The 24,927-nt window shown below is 37.3% G+C and overlaps 1 long non-coding RNA gene, 2 other non-coding genes and 1 pseudogene across 3 annotated transcripts; 1 reads left to right on the top strand and 3 right to left on the bottom strand.

The window, feature by feature from the left end:
- Window positions 1-1,648: 1,648 nt before the first annotated feature.
- Window positions 1,649-1,811, bottom strand: LOC138125134 (U1 spliceosomal RNA). The gene has a single exon (XR_011157355.1). It is a non-coding gene; the product is annotated as a U1 spliceosomal RNA (small nuclear RNA).
- A 2,396-nt stretch (window positions 1,812-4,207) lies between these two features.
- Window positions 4,208-5,478, bottom strand: LOC138124034 (uncharacterized). The gene is made up of 4 exons (XR_011156981.1): window positions 5,387-5,478; window positions 5,221-5,331; window positions 4,995-5,147; window positions 4,208-4,943 (listed from the first exon to the last, which is right to left on the bottom strand). It is a non-coding gene; the product is annotated as an uncharacterized lncRNA (long non-coding RNA).
- Window positions 5,479-15,627: 10,149 nt separating this feature from the next.
- LOC138125142 (U1 spliceosomal RNA) lies at window positions 15,628-15,801 on the bottom strand (annotated as a pseudogene).
- A 6,786-nt stretch (window positions 15,802-22,587) lies between these two features.
- LOC138125127 (U1 spliceosomal RNA) lies at window positions 22,588-22,750 on the top strand. The gene has a single exon (XR_011157348.1). It is a non-coding gene; the product is annotated as a U1 spliceosomal RNA (small nuclear RNA).
- Window positions 22,751-24,927: the final 2,177 nt, after the last annotated feature.

Raw genomic sequence — 24,927 nt, 5'->3', positions numbered from 1 at the left:
TTTTGAAATGACATTGACTACCAAAATTTATTGCTCGCGACAGTAGGTTCATATCTTCTACAAAAAAGAAGATTGAATATTTTTACCTGATATTTTTACTTAACAACGTACTAGTAAGCATTTTGGGGCACCCGGTATAGTATATTTAAAAAAATTATTATTATGGTGTATTTATTATTACTATGTTTGTTCAAGTTTGCCTCCTCAACAATAAAATCCACGAGCCGCCACTGAACAGAGTACGGAGGGAACAGTGGCTAAAAAAATTGAGACTGTCTACAAATCTGCTGTGTAAGTATCTACATAATAAAGTAATAAAGTAAAGATTTAGTTTTTCTTATGTTAGGTGATATAAGTAAGTGGCTACAGTATACTTAATATTATTTTCATTTGCAGAAACATTTTAGTAAAGATGATTTCTTTTGGGCTGAAGATTTGCAGCGATTGAAACCTGAAGTTTTCCCTCATCTGTTACTGGAACCTATGAATATAGGTATATTTATTATAGGTATTTTTGTGTCTGATAGTTTAAACAGCTACCTATACCTATAACTTTTTTTTATACTATCCCTCCGCCACATTAGTAATTTATTTTATTAACAATAATTATGTACTGTTTCAATATCTAAACTTTTTTCCTAGATTATAGTTACTGTAGATCATCTTGCAACTTTATTTGTTTCCCAACTAAACACTAAAGCCTAATCCCGAAACTCTCTTTAACCAAAACTACCCTTTTACGAATCTTCTGAGAATTATTAATTGTGGTCAAAATGTGACAGTAAAATTATGGGAATGAGAAGAGCAGTTCAAAATATTTTTTAATATTGTATTTTTAAACGATTAAAAATTTGGTAACTTGTTTGGGTTTTATTAGTGGTTTTTGTAAATTTTAATTAAAAAAATATCTGCAACCAGTAAAACATTTCAGTTAAAAAATTTTGATTAATAATGGGCGACATAACCTAACAAATTTTTGACATTGTAGTAATGCCATTATTTCATTAAAAAAATCCCCAAAACTATTGTCTTCCTTATTTCACTTGTGAAATTTGCATTTGATTTCTTTATCTTACAATCCACTCTCGCGAGGAATGGAATGGCGGTACCTCTATACGTAGTGTGTTGATCTAGTACCTTAGAACAGGACATCACGTAGTCTGCGTAGAAAGACGTCGGCTCAGTCCATTGTTTCAGAAGGGAAGCACGTGTATTACAGTGGCGGCGTTAGAAAGTAAAATTTTTCCCGTTTTTACGCTTATTGTTGTCTGTCAGTTGTGCTTGTGTACTACTTGTGTTGTGTAAAATAAAAAAAAGCCCTGATGATAATTCAAATCAATTTTGCCCATTCATTTCGTAATGTTTATTATTTTAATCAAGTAGTAATAGTTTCATACGCCACTGGTCACTTTAACGGCGCGCATCTTAAGCCCCGCCCTTGTCTTGTTCTGGTTTGAATCGCCCTCTACCAGTTATACCACAAATGTCTGTAAGCTGTCATTTACGTAGAAGATGGAAATAAAATTACATACCTTACCTACACAGAGATAAGAAATTGGAATAAATGTATGACTGACTGATGAAACTGTGTAAACTATAAGTACTAAAAGTGCTAAAACTATAAACATTTTAGTTTAGATTAAATTAGACCGGGACAGCGCGCACGCAGTCCCGACTACCAAAAATTGTGCGCCCGAGTTATCCGCATTAGGGATAATCGCAGGGGTCAGCCCGACCTCGGTGCAATGGAAGGGCCTCATCCTGGGGGAACCGCCTTGTTGATCACGGTAACCCCTACGCCAGGTAAGTATGCTTTGCCGACGTCTGACAGGGGTAGTTATAGTGTAACGACAACTTCACACTCGTTACCACTAGAAGGCAGAGACATCTACTAACGTTTGGCCACATTACATTCTGTGGCCTAAAACTAAAAGGGCTAATAACATTTTTACCATTTATGCACGATTATATTATAATTTGACAATTATGCACACATTTTCTTGACATAAACGTCTCTTTATGGCCCACGGACCACTTTATGCCCGTGGGCCATAAAGATATGTCAAATAAAAGTCGCAAATATTTTTGGTGAAATTCCGAACCTTCCGTACCTTAAACTACCTAATCCCGAATGGGGATTACTCGATACTGGACACTCGTTTCTGCCGCAATGCCGCTTTCTCAGCCTCGTTCATCATTTCGTTAATGAATTTATAATGGAAAATTGCAACTGGCAAAATGGCTACGGTTGTTTTCACTGTTCCCAAGGTTACGCGCAAAACTAAAAAATTGACTGGAGCACTACGCGATGCGAACATCCGTGATATGAGCAGACAGTTCTTTATTAATTTTTTTAAATGTTAAGGTCTTAGGCCCTAATCGTGCATAAAATAGTGTATGTACTGCGGGCGTGAACTGGCTTTTATGGCCTTCAGCGTGTTTTTAGCAAAATCACACCTCAGACCATAAGAGGGCTTCTTACGCCCTTAATACATAAATAACTATTTTGCTCGGTGTAAATATGTTTTTACACTAATAATCAAATTTCAGTTCACAAGATCATTCATTCATCATCATTCATCATTCATACCCAGAAAAAAATTGCCCTATTAAACACTTTTCAAAGTAGTAAAGTTAGACATTTTACAACAGTTACTTTGAAATTTGTGATGGCATAGATTATGTCACATAGAATCAATTTAACCCTACTATTAGCGTCGCGGGTTCGATTCCGACCCAGGGCGAAATTAAAAAAAAAAAAAAGCTATATTCTGTCTCGTGATTCGGAAGTCACCTTAAGCCATTGGTCCCGGTCTATTGAGTTGGTCATCATGCCCCTCATAGATTTGTAAACCAGTCCCACACTGTGTAACAATTTTTTTTTTTTTTTTAATGATAATATGATATTTTAGACGGCAAGTGAAGTACAGGGTTATTCTAAATGATTGTAGTCGAAGTAGGCGTGAAAACTGAATGTAAAATTTATGGTTGCCGCTCCACATAAAAAAATCATCAAAATGATGTGTTAAATTGGGTGCAAAACAACTCACTATTTTTAAAATTGATTGTAGAATAACTCAATATTTCTGGATTCAATCGTTAATTTAACAAAAATAAATAAAATCCTCATCACCGCACTTTTCACCTAAAAAAGGACAGTGACAGCGACACAACTGACAGTTCACATGAAAGCGGCAAAAACGTAATAACATGGGCATGGCCTACTTCGACTACAATCATTTAGAATAACCCTGTATATCCTGTTCACGTTGGATTGAACATCAGTGGTGCAAATCGCACACATTTGGCATTAACTTTCATATGTGTTGTCATAGTAACAGGTCAGGTCATTTGCACCACTACTGTTCTTCCCAACGTGAATAGTTATTTACAAATGTGGAACAAATAAAATATTCAACAATACGTAACGTAACGGGTTTTACTGGCGACAGAAAGATATGACTGGAAAGCGGAAGGAGAGCCCTTTTACCCTTTTTATTTAAACCAATCATATTAATGCATATTAAAGAAATAACGTAGCAACGGACGAATATCAGCGAGTATTCTGCTCTAGTTCAATATCCGCGACTATTTCCTTCCAAAAATTTAAGCCAATCAAAAAGCTCGAATATTTGAATTTTAGCCAATAGCGATCGAATTACAGCGATAATACTGCACTAGTGCAATTATCGATAATTTGCACTAGCGCCAAATTTTCGCGTAGTCCTAATTAAAAAATCATTTGGTATTAATTTTATATTTTAAAAAGAATTACGTTTATTTGTACTTACTTATCATGTAAATTTTTCTCAGGAAATAGTCTGCCAAAATATCCTCTCGTGCATGTCAATTTGTCGATAATTTGACATTCACTCGGGATATTACTAGTGAGTATACGGTGCTTTTTTTTTAATGCTGGCTATTTACATGATAAAAAGTTTACGGTCTGTTAATAAGCTTTTTAGCAGGAATTTTTAAGTAAAATTTGGCAGAATATTAGAGTAATATTTAATAAGTAAATCTCAGTTTGAAATTATTTGATAATACATACTAGGGCGCTGCTGAAGCTTAGGGCCTTTTCAGCGCTGAGAGGATCTTAGTTAAACTAAAGACTTAGCTTCATAAATAGAACAAACACTTAATATTATAATAGTATATTTTGTGTAATTGCTTTATAAAATGGTCACAATAAATAAATTGTTGAATGTGATGTGCAATTTGAGTTCAGCTATCGTATTATTCCAGTAATATGAATAAAAACTAGTACAAGAAATAGATATAGGTAATGTGCAAAGTTTGCAAAGGTTGTAAAATTGTAAGTATAGGCCGCGCCAAACCCAAATAACCACCACCTGTTGAATTAAGTTGGTGAAAACAAAATTACACTAAGTGTATAATGGCAATTTTGACATTACTAAAATGCTAGACCAATCAAATCTAAGTACACAACGTTGCCGGTTGATTTTCTGGGTAGAATGCAGTGTTGGTGGTTATTTGGCTTTGGCAAAGACTATTATGTGGTTCGATCAGATCTGTCAAGTTATTAATAAGGCCCGGTTGTATAAAGCGATGTCAAGTCGTTGTTAAAGTTAACATAATGTCAAGCGATCTGATTGGAGGATATTTAACATTTTGTTTGAATCAGCCAATTAAATGGGCGGATTTCCGACTTGACGCGTTGTTAGCTGACACCATGTTAACTAAGCTTTATACAACCGGGGCTTTAGTGTAATAAAATCTTACGAACACCAGATTAAAAAATATTATTCATGTTGAATAAGACAATGACTGAGCAACGTGTAGGTACCAAAGATTTAAAATGTTCTTACAAATAGATTTATTTGTTCAGTTGTGTTATTAAGTAATGTTGCTAATTCGTGAGGCTAGTTACTCTGTCTTAAATTGTGCAACACTAAGGCGTAACTAGTGGCTGTTTTCAGAAGCTGCAGGATTATTAAAGTTATTAATTGTAAATTTCGTACTTGATTACTTACAGAACCTGCTAACTTACAATCCATAGTGACTGAGACGAACTGCATCTTAAACGGTTTCAAACAATTTTCCAGGAAAATTAGTAAAATTTGTTTGTTTCTGAAATCCCAATTGTACCAAGAGCACTTCATTAAAGTATCGAAAACGCAACTTGTCTAAAATTTAAAAATTATCACGTCATATTCAAAATAAATAATGTATCTAAATGGGGCAACTAAAGCTACGTACTTCATCAACAAGCATTTGACCAGCTTCACAGCAAATAACAACAATTAAGATATTGATGGTTGCAACTGCACCTAAACGAATTTTCATAATGGTACTTGAATCTTCTAGAACCTAGAAACATGGCCCGTTTAAAGGAAGCTTATTTAATTTTTGAATTAGAACTTACAAGTTCTAACAAGAATAAGACCCCGATTGAAATCAATACTCCCAACAGTACAAATATCGGTACCAGAGATGTTGCAGTTTGCAGAAATTTTTTTATTGTTCTGAAAAAATAAAAAAAAAATATTTTTTTTCAATAAACTATCGAATTTTACCTTCCCAAAATAACATGATGTTTGATACAAAAGCACAAGTTTCTAAAGATCTTATTGTGATAAACAATCTTTTCGCCGTTGGTCATTTTCTCGAAACGCAGATCATCGTCATTCATTTTTAAAATGTGCTGATTAATCAATGAGACTTGCACATATACTTGGACTATTCCGTAGCTCATAAGACCAGGAAATCGAATACATGTATATGCGATAAATGGAATGCCAGAGTAAAGTAAGAAGTTAATAACAATTTTTGAGCGTCTATCGAAATACTCCTCAACAATTAAATCATTAATAAACCATTCAATGTTACTACCAAAAATTGGTAACAATACTATGCCACACATCATCGTAATTGCGAAAACAAAATACATGTAAATATTGATCCGGGTAGCTTTCTTCACGATAAAACGCTCTGTTTCTAATCCCGCACTATTTATCGGCAAAAATGAAGTATACATTTCTTTTGATAGTTCAAACATGGCATCTTCGAAAATAACGACGACGAGCATGGCTGTGATGGACTAATTTCATAACTAATTTCATTTTTGATAAGTATTCGATTACTTACGTATGTAAATAGAACCACACCAGTAGTGTATCGCATTATCAAATCTACTGTGAAATTTTTGATAATGTAGACAACGATCACCAAATAAAGAAACGAGTACAAAATGAAACAAAAAATGTTGTAGCATTTGACAATTTTGTGAAAGGCCCAAACCACGAATAATTTTCTTAAACCCAGAAACGGGTCGTCGGATTCTGAAATTAATAACTTTGGTTAGAAGAACAGGACCTAATCTCTACATAAAATTACCGTTAAGAAAAGTTTCGTGTTTGCGGTTTGAATTGTTCATCTCGTTCGTAGAAACTGCAAGACAAATTCTTTGTCTCTGGCTTAATATATAATTTCTCTAATGATCTTCTAGTTAATGAAAGTTTTTACATTTCTTATCCATTAAGAAAATGAAATAAGAGAGTAGGAATCTAATTAGTGCTTTCTTAAATGTAAGATTCATGAAAAATAAATGTTATCAAGAAAAAAATATAAAACTTTTTTATAGGTACCAAAGTAACAGGCATCAAGCGGGCAGTAAAGTAAGGTCCTAAGATTTTCAAAATAAAATTTTTGTTGATACAGGCTATTAGCAATAAATTTTTATTAATTAATTTTATTAATGGATTGTTTCACTAATGGTCCTGTGTCAATATCATCAGTGCGACCTTGATGAATGCAGTATGAATGATATTGGGTGATTCAAAATGATTTTATAAGGGCATTGGCGCACTCGTCCTATACAAAACTCCCCTACGGGTCGTTTTCTACACTTGGGACTCGTGCGCCAAATCAACCCTTATAAAACTTGTTCTTTAATATACTATTATTGCGCAGAACTGTCAAAATAAAATAAACAATTTGTTGGAAATATCACAATTTTAAAAATCGCAAATATCTAAAACAATTACTAAAAGTAAAACGGTATCGTAGATAAGATGTTGTAAGACATACGTGTAAAAAGCTCCTTTTTTGTTCGACACTGTTAGAATTTGAGAATTTTCTCCTGTGTGAACGGATTTTGAAAATAAATGTCACAACTTGTCAAAACGAAACGTCAAGCGGAAAAATTTAGAAAACAATCACTGTATACCTTATTGAATGATAAAGTTTCAAATATCAAACTTACGTACCCAACTAGATACTCCTATTATTTATAAAATTTTAATATTCTCAATCAAATGTTTCAATGAGAAATGAAATAATCAAATTGCAACATTCTCTACTGCCGTAAGTTTGGTGTTCTCTAATTTTTGACGGATTGTAATCTACCTGAGGGGATGGTCCACTGCCTCGGCATCAGTCGTAGAGCAATTAGTGTATTGGTGGTTCCTTATCGAAAAAAATAGGGCGCCAGGGATTTGGTTGAAAAAAAAGTTTAAAAATTTAACTCTGTGTCCAAATCCGAAAACCTCAGAAGAAAAATTCCGGCAATTCAACGATACAAGATTGTTGGAATAAACGTATATTGATGAAAAATTAAAAAATGAACATAAAAAGAGTATTTGGTTTGATAAATGAAATTGTAAAAATAAAATATGATTAATTCTAGTAAGCCGCTACCATTTAAAAGTAAAAATAAATTTCGATTCGGTTTCTGACCCGGGAATTTGTCCTATATTAGAGCGCGTGGCCACGTGTCGTACAGGGCGTTAATTTACTTCAAAAATTTTTGAGTGATACGAGCGAACAATCAAGCGTCAAGTAGCTAGGCCCTTCACAAAGTTTATTACAAGTTTGTTTTATAAAAATTTAGCGAACTTGCGCGTCAACTAGGTAGCTTGGATTGCGCAGATTAACGGAACAAATCGTCCGTTTCTGGTGGCAAATTTCCGCTAAGAATAAAAAGCTCTGACCGTAGTTGCTGCGGTGCTGGCCGCTGCCGGAAGCGGGACTCCGGGACTCCGGTGAGGGTGGGCTTTGGCGGTGATGATTGCGCCTGCGCGGAGCGTTGTAAGTAGCTCGCCTCAAGGATCCGACGGTAGCTCCTGTAGGATCACGGATTTGCCTTTGGAGAGTCCGGGGTACGAAGACGTTATTTGGCGATAGAACGAAGATAAAAAGCGAGAGTGACGAGATAAGAAAAAAAAGCCTGAGTTTTTACTCTGGCCTTTCTCGGGAAATTGTTCAGCGAGATGTCTAGTCGTGGGTGTTCTCGACTGCGACTACGGGATTGTAGCTGCTTTTCCCTTTTGCGGCACTTAACGGTAATCTGACGGTAACGTTCACCACGTAAACAAACTTGGTGCACACGCAAAACGGGGAGAGAGCTAAAATCTCGTATCTCTCCCTTTTATTAACTCGGTGTTTTTGTTAACTCCACGTGAAATTGAGTGGGCCAATGGTGTACTGCCGTATGCTGCAGTCGCAGGAAAAGTGGGGTGTTGGATTTTAATGAGAGAAGACAGTTGACAGACCAAAATAAACAAAGAAGTAAGGTTTAGTTAAATGAAATTGATGGAAAATTGAGAAATCAGCAAACCTTTGCTCGCTGAGTCACACGGAGAGGACAATGGGCATTGAAATTGAACTAGTTTCGCCCACGGACTAGTTCGCGGCACGAAGGAACGAAAGCACTCAAATTGAGGCTCACGGTGCCCGAGTGTGGGCCACCAGGGTAAAGTTGAAAGGAACAAGGTGGCTAAACTACCCTGCTAGTAAAGCTGTTTCCGTAGGTGACTGTGAAAATTTATTCTGACTTTTGGAAGACTCCTACTTCCCCTTAATCACAAAGGGTGGCGATATTCTTCAGCCCTTCACCACAGGGCGATGAAGATGAGGAACTTTAAGAGAAAAATGCGGAAATGAAAGAGGTTGATGATGTAATTATATCAAGTATCCATCGAATTACCGGAGAGGACTATTTTAAACAATTGTTTCTGAGGCAGAGTCAAAACTGTTTTTCAGCATGTAGCGCAAAGGAACCCTCAACACAAAAATCACGACTTTGGAATTTTTTGATAAAAATGGGGCGCTTTAACCCGTTACAGGATTTTAAATGATGCTTTATTTACGTGTTTTCATTTTATTTTAATTAAGTTTTAATTTCTGTCGACAATTTAATTCATGTATAAAAAATCTCATAACGCGCTGTGATTTTGTCACTTTGACAGCGGATAAAAGTTTGCCCTAACTTTTATCCGGCAAAAACACTCAGATAACTTATACATTTAGTTGCTGGGCATCTAATACCTTTAATACCAAATAAAAAAATTAAATTTCTATTGTTCATTCATTAAATTGTCTCGCCGAATTACACTCGAGGTTTCATTTAGTCAGGAAAAATATTTATTTGCAACTCAAACTAATTGCTTGACAATTAGACTCGAAAAATTGGCACGATAAAATCAACTCCGGCCTACGGCCGTCGTGCTTTTATCTTGCCAATTTTTCTCGTCTAATTGCTAAGCAATACGTTTTCGTTGCAAAAAATATTTATCCGACTAAATGAAACCTCTTGTGTAATTACTAATTACAGTCGAACAGATCACTAAACCTATTATGTATATCATTTAATTCTAAAAAAAATAAGCTTTTTAATGATGCCCCATTTAACCCGTGTTCCCATTAAAAAAAAATCAAGTTGTCTTTTAGTATTTTGAAAACTTATGGATATTTTTGTTTTGTTTTTAATTTGATACGTAACTTTTAATGAGTCTTAAGTGCATTTTTTGCATGTCGTAATGAAGGTGGCATTTTTTTATACGCAAAATCGTAGTGAAAGTAGCACTTTTTTACACGAAAAACGTAGTAAAAGAAGTACTTTTTTGCATCATTTTATTCCATCTCCTTGGAGATGATTGTCAAAGCATACCTATTTTTTTTTTTGTAATTTTTTATAAATCCTTTTAGACCAAATTTCTCAACTTACATTGATATGCAAAAAAAATAGCGTGTACAGCACGTTCTGAAGGGGGTCTTACACCAAGGCAACAATTGGCAACATGTTGCCGGCAACATTTTTTAGTAATGACCGGCAACATTACTAAAAAATGTTACAGGCAACATGTTGCCAATTGTTGCCTTGGTGTAAGGCCGCCTTGAAAGTATCTTTTTTTCACTTATTTGCTTGATTAACTCGGGCTAGGGGCTACGCCCTCGTTAATCAATCTGCAAATTCATGAAAAAATGTATGACATGACTTTCATAACTGGTTGTACAAAATAATAACTATGTATTAAAATTTCAAGGTTCTAGCGTAAACCATTTTCATTTTAGCTAGCAGGTTGCAGGATGGAGCATTGGAGCCGGTTCCATAATCCATACATAATCGCAGAAAACTATGATATAAATAACAAAATTTGTTTGAATTATATTAGACTACAGTCTAATGACAGTAAATGACAGCTTACAAGCTGTCATTTCATTTACGTAGAAGGTGGAAATAAAATTACATAAAGTTGACTGAAGTTGCAAAAAACCAATCTGGATTTGCAACAGCAATTTTATGGCATTTGTCGTTTAAAATTACTTTAAAACTGTACTTATATGGAAAATATTCAACCCAAACTATGATTTTCTGGTCCCTTTCTGTCCTTATCTAGTTCAAAAATATGAAAAAATAAAAAAATGCTGTTGCAAATGACAAGTGGTTTTTTGCAACTTGAGTCAACATTACACAGAGATACAGAAATAGTAATTTACGTTATAAGTCCGGTAGGTTACTTGTAACAGTACTGTAGCAGACACAATATTCGAATACCCAATAAACCTAAGCAAAGTACCCACAATTATGTTAACAGTAAGCAGTAACCACAGCCATAAATCACCAAACTGTGAGGGTTCGATTGAAAGTTTGCGGCACGGACCGTACTTGAAAAAATCCTAATTAGGGAAAACCCAGCGGATGTAGTTTCTATTCAACACAACGCAGATGGCCCACAGTAATTTTTTCAATTTTGTGGGGTTATTTGGTCGATACCTTTTCTTAAAAATTGTAATGTTTCATACCCAAATTTTGGAAAATTAAATATCATTGAAGATGCAATGATACGGAGGAAGGCGTAAAATTGTGTGACCATATTTTTTTGCAATTTCATCAGTCGTAAATATATGCCATTCACGATGTTTTGGCATAAGGGGAGGCCATGGAAAAAGTGAATTTAAGTTGGCAGTAAAGCTGTCTGTTGAATTAGGTTATGTTTTTCTAAGTTTGAGGTTATAAACTGCGTCATTGTCTAGTGCATTGTTGTCAGTTTTACTAGTTTGCAATAGAACAATGCTCACATATTTTTAATCCAATTTAACAAAACAGGAAACTGACTTGAACAGACTACAGAATAGTAGGGACCGGGACCGGAAGACGAAGTGGCTCCTGTTAATTTATGCACCACTTAGATAACCCACCTATACAGTGTCTTAACCACCCAGTTCTCAATGAATTTTTCATTTTAACCAAAACATTCCTAGAACTAGATTGTATAAAATCTTGTACCTACCTACTTATTAAGCCTTACTTTATTCGAATCTTTCTGCAAAATATTTACACAACCATCGTCTATGACAAAAAAGAACAAAACTATTCAACTTCCATAATTTCGTTAGAAAATTCTGAATCATCATTACCTGCATCAAAATCCCAATGAAATTCCGAGTCACATTCTCCCAATGAAATTATTAAAGGAAGAAAGTTTCAAATAAAAGATTTCACATTAATCTTCCGAAATAAGTTCTTCACAATATCTACAAAAATGTTGTTGAGTACATTTCAAAATAGACTCAAGCCATAAATTCACAACTCTATCGCAAAGTTATAATAGGTCTTACAAAACCCCTGTGCCATTTGAATTGGGTCGTTGTTTCTTCTTTCACTATCCGTGCTACATATTTATTTTGTACTGACCTACGATTCAATTTATACACAAAAAGAAAACTTGACTTCATTGTAACTTACTGAAAATATGTTCTGCAGTCTAATATAAACACCATCAATACGTTTTAAAGTCGCTTAATTATGATTACGGTAAATTCGGCAACATGTTACGTTCATTTTGATAGGTCCGCATGTCAGGCACTTCGATGACAGCAGAGATGACAGAAATCAAACATGTATCCAACGTTAAAAAATGAAATCATAGCCTCCCCTTATGCCAAAACATCGTGAATGGTATATAGTTATTTACATTACCAGATGCGTAAGTGAACTTTTTTTGCCAAGGAGGTAGTTCAAGACCCGAGGCGACAGCCGAGGGCCGTGAAACCTCCGCGGTGAAAGAAGAAACTTACGCATCGTGTATTGTATTAAATTTTTCCTACTACGAAGCACCAACATTTTATAATGTTAAAAAAAAAATAGCAAAAATCGTGCCGTATCGCGACCATCCTTGAATCTTGGAAGTAAAAACCATAGCAACAGCTTTTACAAACATTTTATTTTTCGTCTTCAAACGGCGTGAATTGTGTAAGTGCGTGTAATCCGTAATAATGTTAGTTTGATAGTTTTGCGGTTATTGATATTTATGCAACAAGTCTTCCCGCAAAATATGGAATGTGACGGAATTGAAAGAGCCGCTGGAATTACGTTAGGCTCATTGTCGCCTGTCAAGTCGGATGAGCGATATAACCTAACTTTCCAACAATTCATAAATCACAATAAATGTGAATAAGTAGATTAATTTTCCTTTGTTGTATTCAATTGGACTAATTAAACTACATATTATTATAAAATGTGTTGCTGTTTTCCATTTAATGATTTGGGTACCTCAATCGAAATTGTCACAAAATAAAATAAATTCTCCTCGTCCCGTAAGGAATCTCCTAGTCGCGTAAGTATTTTACTTTCGTTGCTACTTAGCTAGCAACCACACGCAAGATAGGATTCACTTTCGATTACAAGTGTGTTGCTAGGGCAGTAGATGAAACTTTCTAGATACGTAGTAGGAAAACGTTTTTTTAAAGACACTGTACTGCCCCTGGAATTTCATAATACGGTCCATCGCACTGAAAATTTTATTACATCTGATCCGAAAAAATTTTGGAAATATATAAACGAACATACCAAATGTAACGAAATACCGAATCTCATGATCTATCACAATAACCCTGTATGTGGTAATGAGAATATTGTTAATACCTTTGCGGAACATTTTTCTTCTGTTTATGATGATATCGTCACCACACAACCTGCTTCTGCTTGTGACAATCCTGTCGGTTTGAGCGTTGATTTCAAAAACTTTGACTTTACTTCAGATAGTGTCTTTTATGAACTAACTCATCTCGACTGAAATAAAGGTGCTGGGCCAGATGGGCTGCCTCCAATTTTTTACAGAAATTGCTGTACATCGCTTACTGATCCTTTGTGGCGTATTTTTAAGTATTCACTCAACTCAGGTGTTTTTCCGAACTGCTGGAAATCAGCTCTTGTCACTCCAGTGTTTAAATCTGGCTCTAAACAAAACTTCGAGAATTACCGACCCATCAGTATTCTATCAGTTCCCGCCAAGATCTTTGAAAAGCTAGTTGCCAAACACTTGTCCGCTTCCTTCAAAACTGTTATCAGTCCATCACAGCATGGGTTTTTCGCTAATAGATCTACGGTAACCAATCATTTTGCCTTTGTTAATAATGTCTTTGAAGCATTTGAGGGCGGTTTTGATGTGCATTGCATTTATACTGATTTTTGCAAAGCATTTGACACTGTTAATCACAAGATCCTTTTGAATAAATTATATACGTACGGAGTACGCGATCCGTTCCTATCTTGGACATCTACCTACATTTCCAATCGAACTCAGCATGTTGTCCTTAAGGGTGTGAGGTCGTCTGCATACTGTAGCACGTCTGGAGTACCGCAGGGCTCTATTATCGGGCCATTATTATTCATAATCTTCATCAATGACATCACTGATAGTCTGACCTCGGCATCGCTGCTGTACGCGGACGATCTAAAAATCTATAAAATCATCAAAACGCAGCTGGATGTATTTGATCTTCAGCAGGATGTCAGAAGAATTGAAAACTGGTGCGCACGCAATGGTATGAAACTCAATGTTTGCAAATGCAAGGCAATGTGTTTCAGCAGGAAAACTGTGCCCTCCGTTCCTTATTATTCATTGGAAGGGGAGCAGCTGGAAATTATCAATGCCATCAAAGACCTGGGTCTTTTTTTCGATTCCAATTTATCGTTTCATGAACATTACGACTTCTTGATTTCTAGGGGAAGAAAAATGCTGGGATGTTTAAAAAGATGGACAGTGGATTTTAAGAACACCAGAGCGATTATAATATTATATAATTCCTTGGTCCGCTCAATATTAGAATACAATTGTGTTATCTGGTCACCTTTTTACGGTACTCATATTTCACGTATCGAGTCGGTACAGAACAATTTCTTGAAGTATTTGAAATATAAGCTGAGAACTCAAAATATCAATTTTGATGATTTGCACTCTGTAGCCGCTTACATGTCTTTGCCCTCACTTAAAACCAGAAGGGATTGTCACAAGCTGTGTTTTCTACATAAAATAATTAACTATAATGTTGATTCTTCTGATGCTCTGCTTCGTATCGGCTTTAATGTTCCTTTATGTAACCTCAGACACCCGAATTTGTTTCATGTTTACTGCCATAAACACAATTACTCCTACAATTCACCCTTGAATAGTGCCCTTCGCCTGGCCAACCTTTACTGTAACGAGTTAGACTTCTGTGGAGTCTCGACAAATAAGTTCAAGAGTGACTGTAGGAGACTTCTATGCAAGTGATGCATCTTGTTCCCACTTTTTGTTCTTGCTAATGCTCCATGTGTGTTTTCTTGTAATTGCTTTCTTGGCGTGAATAAACTATTAAATACAAAATCGTAAGAAATTCTTAAGCGTGTTTGCAATCTCCCATTGATTTACCACCAACCGACCCTTTCTATTGTGGGTCTAATTATGGGCGCTTGGTTTGGGTTTATTGGGTGTCCGAATATTGTGTCTGCTACAGTACGAACGAGTTAGACATTATGGACGAGGCGACGTTAGGAGCCGAGTCAAGAATGTCTAAACGAGTACCTGTTACAAGTACGGTGCGATCAATTAAAAAATAAATCGAGTCGGCGTGTTACCTATGGCAACCCATGCTATAGCATAGGCTCCAAAGCAAACTCGATTTATTTTTTAAATGATCGCTCGGTACTACCGGATGTATATCGTAACGTATTTTATTTCATACTGGAGGTCTCTTGTGCATCATTATTTTATTTCAAAAATTAAAAAATCACATTATATTGTGAAAATAGCATCACCTTTTTTCCTGTGGCAACGGCCGTTGCTATTGTTTTTTTAGATCGAATATTTCTTGACTTTTTCACTTTTCCATGTCAGATTTGATGTATAAAATGAAAACAGTCCGGTAGGTGTTGGTTGCTAAGGACACTTTCCGGCTCTGATACTGTTATAACTTATAACTCATCTACCGGACTCAAATTGATGATGCAATTGAGCATCTACCGGACAGTATGAAATAAATGTAATAAATGTATAACCGAAACTGTATAAACTAAAAGTAAAAGTACTGAAACTATAAATATTTTAGTTTAGATTAAATTAGACCGGGACAGCGCGCACGCAGTCCCGACTACCAAAAATTGTGCGCCCGAGTTATCCGCATTAGGGATAATCGCAGGGGTCAGCCCGACCTCGGTGCAATGGAAGGGCCTCACCTTCCTTCTGTCCCAATTCCGGGGAGAGTTGTGCCTTTTCCTCCGTGTCGACTGTTGAATTTGATGTTTTTCTGCGTTGGGGGATGTTTGCAATTCCTTTTATGCGTGTTCTTCTGGATGCCATCGTATTTATGAGTAATTGAAGTAGTGAAATAAAATGAAATTAAAATAATAATAATAATGTTCGTATTCGTAAAGCACTATGTTTTAAACACTCAGAGTGAGTTGAACACTTCCATATGGTGCTACACACGCTACTATTTCTAAAAGAACACATGGCAATTTAACTTTAACCAAAAGAAAGTCGTTCTTCTTTCTTTGGACAACGCTGTCACAAAATGCGACGTTGCAGACACTTGAGAGGAGCGACGTTGTCACATTTAAGAAACATTTTTGTTTCAAACTTTAAATGTGCAGCACTGAAAAAAATAAGCTGTAATAAATAGGTCGCTACTAATAATGATGTAAATTCCATACAGAGATTTACCAATAATTAATCATTATTTCGCAAATTACAAATTGTACGTATAGGCAACCAACAATACTGACTAGAAGAAGTCAATTTATCTGAAAGACCTTTGACTAATCACTTATCCACTTTTTAATAAACGGCTAATGAAAGAAATGTTCGTGTAGAAGGACATGAATTTGATTTTTAAAATGCTTAAATACCTAATCAGAAAATAGAAATCATGGAAAGTAAATGTTAATTTAGTACCTACTCTCGTGTCAAAAATGGATTACTCCCTAGAATTCGAACTTTTAGGGAAATAACCTTTTTCATGTTGTGTGTAACTAGAATTTTCAAAAGTTATTTTGAATGCCTAAGGTTGGTTACTTTGAATTGAGAGATTAAATTCAAATAAATATGCCGCCAGTAACCAAAATTGATTGTGAAACGAAAAATCATCTATCACTTAGCGAGAAATTAGTCATTTGCAACTGTTACAATTAATTTGCTGTCTTACATTTTTGGGATATCTTTTGTTTGTCACCAGAAACCACATAGCCTCCAACCTAACCAAATTTATGGCAACCTGGTAATGAATATCCCTAAATCCTAGGGAGTAATCCATTTTTGACACGAGAGTAGTTGTTGAAGGGAAGATCGATAATGTAGGGTGATAAATTAGTTGTATATTATGTTATGAGGAGCAAAAATAAAGTTTTATGTGCTGCGGCTGGTAGATTGACAAACCAGCCAAAGCACATAAAACTATTTTTGCTCCGAATAACATATACCTACTATTTTTTCTTCAAACCTTCATAACAAATTATTTAAAACATGTTAAGAAACCAGGTATGAATTTCAAATGATTTAGCTAGTTTACTTTACAGCCGCTCAGCAGCGGAGATAATAACTTCACGGACGCCCTCAACGGAGATAATAACTTCACGGACGCTCCTCAGCGGAGACAATAACTTCACGGACGCTGGTCAGCTCGTTAGATGCCATGACAATGAAGTGACACTTTAGCATTATCAATGCGGCAGTATAATGTCATAATTTACGGACGTTTGAAGAAAAAAATATAAATTTATGTATCCATCGATAGTGCTGTTGCTTGTTGTTATTTATTATTATTAACAAAAACAGAAATAAAACATTGATTTTATCTTACAAAAATACATTAGATAGGTAATGATTTAGTTTCTCCAGGAAGAAGACTGTCTTTGAGAGTCAAATTTGCACACAGATCTGAATTGTTGAACTGCGTCTGAAGTGTGTGTGCTCTTTATCTACTTTCGTCAAAAGAATCTTAAATTTAATTTCTTTCTTCCCAATACGCTTCTAATTTTAATTCAAGGTCGCGCTTATAGAGGACATCATTGATTATGACTTTATTTCATGATTTGCCACAAGAAACCATTATTAAGCCTTCGTAGAAAAACCATTACTGAATCGATTTATTAAAGAGACAAGAGATGAATATTGTATTTTAATTGAAACATGTGACCATGACAAATCCCATCACACATCATACACATCACACCCGATATAAGGAATGAAAAGCGCGAATAAAACGCCATTAATGTCAGAAGTGGCAGTTAATAGTTAATTAAAATATGGTATCTGTTTCAAAAAGGCGGCACAATAATATTTTTTCCAAAGCTGGCTTGATCCGACAATCATTTATAGATATCCTGTATTTACATAAAATATGTTTCTGAAAAAGGGAACCTAATTGTTGATTATTGATTATTCTAGCTTAGTTTGTCACAGAATTTAGTGTGGCCAAACGTCAGTAGATGTCCTGGCCTTCTAGTGGTAACGAGTGTGAAGTTGTCGTTACACTAGTACTACTTTACTTTATTTTACCCTACGGGCTTTAAAGGATTCCTATACTTTTCACAGTTCTAAATAAACTTACAATTCCAAAATCATTCTTTTTTCTGTTTTTTTCTTTTTTTTTTTTAAATTAACCTACATTTTCTTTTATTCCCCACCCCTCTCCTTCTCTATCCTTTCCCTCCTCTTCCATACCTCTTTCATCCATCCTATCTCTCTTCCGTCTTCGTTCAGTATTTCTCCCCGTTCCTTTTCCTCCCTTTCTCTCATTTCACCGCATCCTCTCCACATGTGCTCGATCGTCTCTCTCTCCTCACGGCACATCCTGCACATTCTTTCCTCCTCCTCCATCCAGTACTTGTTTTCTCTCTCTTCGTTCCCACATCTAAATCTCGCCATCATTTTCCTTTCTTTCGTGCTCTCTCTCCCCAGATACACCGGAACGTCCTCTGTCACGCACCTTTCATACTCCCTGTTGTACCTCGCTTCTCTGATTCTCTCCCTTCTCTCTTGCTTGTCCGTATCTCTGTCCCTCTCGCTCAGCTCCGCACACATCCATCTTCCTTCCGCTCTCATTCTTTCCACTTCCTCGCTGGCATACCCGTTCCTCCTACAGTACTTCTCTCTCTCCTTCTCATCCGCGTTCTTTTTCTTTTCTCTATAGCACTCAGTCAGTATCCTGCATTCTTCCCTTCCGCCCATTCTGTCCTCGAACTTTGCCGCTCTCTTTCCCGCTTTTACTCTCAGCTTGCTCCTCTTGCACTCTTCCCTCACTATGTACCCTGGTGTTTCTCTGTCCACTCCTAGCACCCATCTCAAATATTTCTCTTGCACCCTCTCCACCTCCTCCCGTTCCTTCCATCCCCATATCTCTGCTCCGTACATCAGCACGCTCTCCACCATGCTCTCGAACATCATCATTCTCCTCCCGAACTCGCCTCCCCACATTCTCTCTCCTATTCCCCACACACATCCAACTACCTTGTTCGCCTTCCTCACTACCTCTCTCACTTGCGCCCTGACTGTGGCTCTCTCGTTGAAGGTGTAGCCCAGGTACTTAAACTCGCTCACTCTTTCTATCTTGCTTTCTTCCCACTTCCACTCGCTCTCCTCATTCTTCCTCTTCCTCTTGTTGAACACCATCATTTTCGTCTTCTCTACATTCACTTCCAGCTTTTTCTTTCTCACATACTTTTCCAGGTTCCTCATCATTTCTTTCATCTCTCTCTCACTCTTTGCCACAATCACCATATCGTCCGCAAACGCCAGGCTCCATACTTTCTCCCTACCCACTACAACCCCCCCCGCCTGCGCTTTCTTCAACATTTCGTCCACATCCGCTACGTATATCGTGAACAGCAGGGGACTGAGCGGGCAGCCCTGTCTCACTCCCTTTGTTGTCTCAAACCATTCGCCCTCTTTCTCTCCCACCTTCACCTTGTTCCTCGTTCTCGCATATATCTCCTCGACCTTCCGCACCAGCCATTCACTTATTCCTCTTTCTCTCATACATTCAAACATTTTCACTCTGTCAACCTTGTCGAACGCCGCCTTGAAGTCTATGAACAATGCGTACATCCTCCCCCCTTTCTTCCTCAATTCGTTCCTTGCTAAATGGTCCAGGATGTACACATTGTCCACAGTACCCCTTCCCTTTCTGAACCCTGCCTGACTATCCGGCAACACTCCCTTTTCCTCGATTTCCCTCTTCATCCTTTCGCTCAAAACAGACGCATACAACTTATACCCCGTATTCAGGAGAGTTATTCCTCGGTAGTTTTCCGCTCTATTTTTCTCGCCTTTTTTAAAAATTGGGCAGATTATGCCTTCTCTCCAGTCCTCCGGGAATCCCTCTCCTCTCCATACCCCATTCATCAGTTCCACCATTCTCTCTACCATTCTTTCAGTCCCATACATCCACGCTTCATTTTGCACCCCGTCCCATCCCGGTGCCTTTCTCTTTTTCAAGTATCTTATGTGTTTTCCCACCTCCTCCGCTGTGATTTCTGTTTCCTCCATCACCGTCTGCTTCTCTTTCCTTTGTGTTCCCACCTTTCCTTCTTCTTTCCTCCCTTCCAGCAGTTTCATGAAGTACTCTTCCCATTCTTGTATTGTTATTTTCTCGCTCACTGGTTCCTTTTTCTTCCTCTCTCTGTTTATGTATTTCCACACCTCCTTCTCTGTTCTTATTTCTTTTATCTCTTTCTCCTCCCTTTCCCTCTTCTGCTTCTTCTTCTCTCTACATCTCTCTCTGTATCTTCTTTTCGCTTCTAGGAATCTGCTTCTGTCAATTTTGTTCCTCTTCCATCCTCTCAACGCCTTTACCACTTCCCTCTTTGCTTGCTCACATTCTCTGTCCCACCATCCATTTTTCTTTCCTGCCCCTTTTGCTCCCCTTACTATCACCTCCTTTTTCTTCGTCGCTTTCTCGATCACTTCCTTTAGCTCTGTCACCATCTTCTCTATTTCTTGCTCCTTGAATGTTGCTTCCTCCAGTCTCCTCCTGTACTCTTTCACTCCATGTTCACTCCACACTTTTACTATCACCTTCTTCTCCTCCTCTCTCATTTCTCCCTTTTCCTTTTCTTCTTGGTTCGATCCCTCTATGGTAATTTCTAGAGGGAGATGGTCAGAGTCCACTCTTTCTCCCACTTTGAACTCTTTCACTCTCTCCCATGCTGCCTCATTTACTATTGCGTAGTCTATGACTGTTTCCCCCCTGCTGCCTACGTATGTCACTTCCCCTTCCTCATCCCCTCGTTTATTCCCGTTCAGCACTTCCCATCCATTTTCTTCTATCCACTCTATCAGCCTCTTCCCCTCTGCATTTTCCACTTTGTCTTTCGTTTTTCTTCTCCCATCCCCTTTCTCTTCTTCCCAATTTCTGGCTCCTCTCTCTCCAATTCTCCCGTTAAAATCACCCCCTAACAGCATGCATTCTTCCCTGTCCATCTTCATTGTGTTCTCGACCCGTCTTGTTGTTTTCCTCATCTCCTTGCTATATACTGTTACTATTTTCCACCATTCGTTATCTATATGAACGTTTCTTTCCATGTATCCTTCTTCTTCCCCCTTTTCTTTTTGTTTCTCTTCAATTCCCAACTTCACCCCTGTTATTATTCCCCCTGCCGCTCTTCCTCTTTTTCTTTCTCTTTTTGCCCATTGTCCTTCCCATTTGTATTCTTTCGGTAGCGTCCTTTCTACTTTTTCCCAGCTCTGTTTCTCCACCCAAGTCTCCACCAGTCCCACTACCTCGAATTGTCGTACATAGTCCCAAAATTCATCCCCTCTTTTTCTTAATCCCGCTACGTTCCAATATAATACTTTTGCTCCTTTCCTCCCTTTCGTACCTTGTTTCTCTTGTTCCCCTTTGTGCTTTCCTTCCGTTTTCCCTTTTTTTTGTCCATCTACCCTTTTCTTTATCCTTTGTCCATTTCCGTTGTCTCCCTTTCCTCTATCTCCTCTTCCTACATCTACTGAAAAACCTCCAGTCTCCCCTTTTCTTCATTCCATCTCATCTGCACCCCCTCTATGGTTATTTTCATGTACCCAACTTTTAGATCTTTCCCTTGTCTCCTTTCTTCTCTGGCGATGGCTCGAATTTTTTTCTGTATTTCCCTCTCCTTCTTTGTGAGGTCGTTGTCAATAAATATTTTCTCTGTTGCCCTATTTCCTCTCAATTTTCCTTTCTGCTTCATTACCTTCTCTTTCCCACTCCACTCTTCCATTTGCACTAGTATTTGGTCCTTGTTTATGTTGTAGCAATCTTTAACTTTCGCTTCCCCTATGTTTTCTTTTATAAACTTTTCTACTTCCTCTCTGCTCTGTTGCTTGCTACTTCCCTCACTTCTCCATCCCGTTATCACTATGTTATTTTTCCTTCTTCTTCTTTCTTCATTCTCCATTTTCGTTTCCAGCCGTGCTACTCTCTCCGACATGCTGTTTTTCTCCTCCTCCCATTTCTTTTCTTTATTCTTAAATTCTTCCCTTAGTTGTTCTATTTCTCTTTTGACATCTTGATTCTCTTTTCTCAGCTCCTTTATTTCCTCTGTAATTTCCCTTTTCACTTCCTCCAGCTTTTCCAATATCTTTTCCATTTCCCTGCCTAATTTCTTCTCCACTTCCGGTGACCTTGCGGTTTTTTTACTTGTCCCAAATACCTCTTCCTCCTCCTCCTCTTCTTGTCTTCCTGTCTTTCCTTTTCCCGTTCTTTTCCTTTTTTTCTTGTCTTCCTGGGACGCCTCCCCCCTTCCTTGACTAAAAGAACGGTTTCTGCTTCCCTCGCTCATAGGCTTGCTCTTTACCTCCTAGATGTCGCCGTTTTCCGTTTGTTTAACCTTCTCTTCTTGGGTGTTTCCTTCCTCCCCACACCGCTCGCCTCTTCCTACCTTGCTTCGCTGATCTCTTGCTTGCTTGCTTCGCTGATCTCTCTTATTTTTTCTATACCTTTACTACTTTTCCACTTCACTCTCTTAGCTCGTTTTCTGCCACGTGTAACTCGCTTCGTCGGTAATACAGTCGTTACACTATAACTACCCCTGTCAGACATCGGCAAAGCATACTTACCTGGCGTAGGGGTTACCGTGATCAACAAGGCGGTACCCCCAGGGTGAGGCCCTTCCATTGCACCGAGGTCGGGCTGACCCCTGCGATTATCCCTAATGCGGATAACTCGGGCGCACAATTTTTGGTAGTCGGGACTGCGTGCGCGCTGTCCCGGTCTAATTTAATCTAAACTAAAATATTTATAGTTTCAGTACTTTTACTTTTAGTTTATACAGTTTCGGTTATACATTTATTACATTTATTTCATACTGTCCGGTAGATGCTCAATTGCATCATCAATTTGAGTCCGGTAGATGAGTTATAAGTTATATATAACAGTATCAGAGCCGGAAAGTGTCCTTAGCAACCAACACCTACCGGACTGTTTTCATTTTATACATCAAATCTGACATGGAAAAGTGAAAAAGTCAAGAAATATTCGATCTAAAAAAACAATAGCAACGGCCGTTGCCACAGGAAAAAAGGTGATGCTATTTTCACAATATAATGTGATTTTTTAATTTTTGAAATAAAATAATGATGCACAAGAGACTTCCAGTATGAAATAAAATACGTTACGATATACATCCGGTAGTACCGAGCGATCATTTAAAAAATAAATCGAGTTTGCTTTGGAGCCTATGCTATAGCATGGGTTGCCATAGGTAACACGCCGACTCGATTTATTTTTTAATTGATCGCACCGTACTTGTAACAGGTACTCGTTTAGACATTCTTGACTCGGCTCCTAACGTCGCCTCGTCCATAATGTCTAACTCGTTCGTACTGTAGCAGACACAATATTCGGACACCCAATAAACCCAAACCAAGCGCCCATAATTAGACCCACAATAGAAAGGGTCGGTTGGTGGTAAATCAATGGGAGATTGCAAACACGCTTAAGAATTTCTTACGATGGACCGTATTATGAAATTCCAGGGGCAGTACAGTGTCTTTAAAAAAACGTTTTCCTACTACGTATCTAGAAAGTTTCATCTACTGCCCTAGCAACACACTTGTAATCGAAAGTGAATCCTATCTTGCGTGTGGTTGCTAGCTAAGTAGCAACGAAAGTAAAATACTTACGCGACTAGGAGATTCCTTACGGGACGAGGAGAATTTATTTTATTTTGTGACAATTTCGATTGAGGTACCCAAATCATTAAATGGAAAACAGCAACACATTTTATAATAATATGTAGTTTAATTAGTCCAATTGAATACAACAAAGGAAAATTAATCTACTTATTCACATTTATTGTGATTTATGAATTGTTGGAAAGTTAGGTTATATCGCTCATCCGACTTGACAGGCGACAATGAGCCTAACGTAATTCCAGCGGCTCTTTCAATTCCGTCACATTCCATATTTTGCGGGAAGACTTGTTGCATAAATATCAATAACCGCAAAACTATCAAACTAACATTATTACGGATTACACGCACTTACACAATTCACGCCGTTTGAAGACGAAAAATAAAATGTTTGTAAAAGCTGTTGCTATGGTTTTTACTTCCAAGATTCAAGGATGGTCGCGATACGGCACGATTTTTGCTATTTTTTTTTTAACATTATAAAATGTTGGTGCTTCGTAGTAGGAAAAATTTAATACAATACACGATGCGTAAGTTTCTTCTTTCACCGCGGAGGTTTCACGGCCCTCGGCTGTCGCCTCGGGTCTTGAACTACCTCCTTGGCAAAAAAAGTTCACTTACGCATCTGGTAATGTAAATAACTATATACCATTCACGATGTTTTGGCATAAGGGGAGGCTATGATTTCATTTTTTAACGTTGGATACATGTTTGATTTCTGTCATCTCTGCTGTCATCGAAGTGCCTGACATGCGGACCTATCAAAATGAACGTAACATGTTGCCGAATTTACCGTAATCATAATTAAGCGACTTTAAAACGTATTGATGGTGTTTATATTAGACTGCAGAACATATTTTCAGTAAGTTACAATGAAGTCAAGTTTTCTTTTTGTGTATAAATTGAATCGTAGGTCAGTACAAAATAAATATGTAGCACGGATAGTGAAAGAAGAAACAACGACCCAATTCAAATGGCACAGGGGTTTTGTAAGACCTATTATAACTTTGCGATAGAGTTGTGAATTTATGGCTTGAGTCTATTTTGAAATGTACTCAACAACATTTTTGTAGATATTGTGAAGAACTTATTTCGGAAGATTAATGTGAAATCTTTTATTTGAAACTTTCTTCCTTTAATAATTTCATTGGGAGAATGTGACTCGGAATTTCATTGGGATTTTGATGCAGGTAATGATGATTCAGAATTTTCTAACGAAATTATGGAAGTTGAATAGTTTTGTTCTTTTTTGTCATAG

The sequence above is a fragment of the Tenebrio molitor genome, chromosome 2 (genome assembly GCF_963966145.1).
Source record: "Tenebrio molitor chromosome 2, icTenMoli1.1, whole genome shotgun sequence".
Taxonomy (NCBI): domain Eukaryota; kingdom Metazoa; phylum Arthropoda; class Insecta; order Coleoptera; family Tenebrionidae; genus Tenebrio; species Tenebrio molitor.
The sequence above is the reverse complement of the archived record's forward strand: the minus strand, read 5'-3'. Positions and strand labels throughout refer to the sequence as shown.